The 2,012-nt window shown below is 50.8% G+C and overlaps 1 long non-coding RNA gene across 1 annotated transcript in view; it reads left to right on the plus strand.

Moving 5' to 3' along the window:
• Positions 1 to 431, plus strand: part of LOC109508229 (uncharacterized) — a 7,961-nt gene extending 7,530 nt beyond the window's left edge. Inside the window, exon 3 of the long non-coding RNA XR_002166617.1 lies at positions 326 to 431. This is a non-coding gene — a long non-coding RNA (uncharacterized LOC109508229). The remainder of the gene's footprint in view (positions 1 to 325) is intronic.
• The last annotated feature ends 1,581 nt before the right edge of the window (positions 432 to 2,012 follow it).

Here is a 2,012-nt window from a genome sequence, read left to right on the forward strand (position 1 = left end):
CCATCCCCGGGCCGCTAACGACCCATCCGTACCACTTTAGATCTTTTGCCAAAACGCAGGATAAAATTGTGGCGGACCAACAGCTGCAGTCTTCCCACACACACAAAAAAAAAATGATTTCTTGGAATGGAATGACTTTCTTTTGTTTGTTTTTTTTTTTTTAAGGGCCCACCCGTGTTATTCCCAGCTTCTTGATCGCTGCATTATTAAGGCAGCACGATTTGTTGTTGCGCTGATGTTGATGCAGCGAGCGCCGCCGCGGCCGGCCAGAGCTTTCGCCTGGCTTCCAATGATCACTCACTTATTCTGTCATCTCTCCATCCAGGCGCAGCCTTGCTCCGCCTCCATGTGGCCCAGGTGTGGGGGCAGCTGCTCCGTTCCCACAACGTCCACATTGGTCAGGTCAGACACACACACACACACACACACACACACACCTGTGATTGAATGCAAACAAAAACAATATATTTCTTCGTCGTGGCCTCCGTTGCTGGCGAGCAGGTCATTGGCTCTTGCGCGCGATCTGCTCTTTCTACCGTTACAACTTCAGCTTTCCAGATGCTACGTCAAGCGTGATGGAATCTCCCCGCTGAGGCCTCGCCACGCCGCTAGGCTAAATGAGACGCGGCATTCATTGATTGGAGCCCAAAGAATAATTAGGGGCGCGGCGGCTGATAATTCTCTCATCAATAACAGAATTTATTTGTTTCATTTCTAAGCTGGTCGATGCCGCATTATTACAGAGCCACGGGGGCGACTTTGGCCCGGTAAAGCAGAGCTCAGTTGAACGCGCCTTTCGCGCCGCTCTACGGGCGCATTATCGTGCACGTTCCTCCCCGTTGTCGGCGCCGCGGTCTATTTATCGGCTAAATAACGGCAATGTGTCGACGGGCTTTTAAAAATAATCACCGGGACTAGATTTGGACCCGAGATGTCGAGCTTTGCTGTTTTCCGTTTCCAAATATTTCTTCCGTGGAAAGTGAGGCATGAAAACACGCACACATCAATATGCTAATACGCAGGAAATAGGCTTAGCGGTTTGAGATAGAAAAGGGGAGATAAATAAGCTTGCATATTCTCCGTAGTTGTTTTTTTTTTTTTTTTTTTTATATATATCGAAGCGGAACATTCAATTTGGCGTTTAATCTTCAGCAATGCTTGGTGACATGTTGAGTTTGTTCATCCCGCGATTGTCGGGGTTCGACAAGGGGTTACGTCTCCTCGAGACGTCTGCTAACTCGAGCGAAGGCGATCACGTCGGCATCTTCACGACCACGATTGGACAAAAAGCGAAGCCGGCAAATATTGTCAGCGGCTCCCGAACAGAAACGCAAGCCACAGTCTAGCGGAAGAGTTCATGCTGACTGTCGGATCCATGCTCAGTTAATTGGCGACAACTTAGACAGAACATGAAGATGGCCCACGATTGGATCGATAAGCTGGCGAATAACCGTCACGATTTCTGGGAAACGGAAACACAAATTGCGGTCGAGCGGAAGAACACGCGCCGATCGCCGACATCCACGCACGCATGTCCGCAGAACGCCCGCGATGCCGACCGCCCAAGGATTGCGGCAACGGACGGTGGAGATTGTGAACATAAATGAACACCGCCGATACGGCGACGAGCCGAGAGGGTCGAATATGGCGGGGGGGGGGGAACTCGCCGACATCCACGCACGCATGTCCGCAGAACGCCCGCGATGCCGACCGCCCAAGGATTGCGGCAACGGACGGTGGAGATTGTGAACATAAATGAACACCGCCGGGATAAAATTGTGGCGGACCAACAGCTGCAGTCTTCCCACACACACAAAAAAAAAATGATTTCTTGGAATGGAATGACTTTCTTTTGTTTGTTTTTTTTTTTTTAAGGGCCCACCCGTGTTATTCCCAGCTTCTTGATCGCTGCATTATTAAGGCAGCACGATTTGTTGTTGCGCTGATGTTGATGCAGCGAGCGCCGCCGCGGCCGGCCAGAGCTTTCGCCTGGCTTCCCATGGTCACTCACT

This window comes from Hippocampus comes, unplaced genomic scaffold (assembly GCF_001891065.2).
Source record: "Hippocampus comes isolate QL1 unplaced genomic scaffold, H_comes_QL1_v1.1 scaffold265, whole genome shotgun sequence".
NCBI lineage: Eukaryota > Metazoa > Chordata > Actinopteri > Syngnathiformes > Syngnathidae > Hippocampus > Hippocampus comes.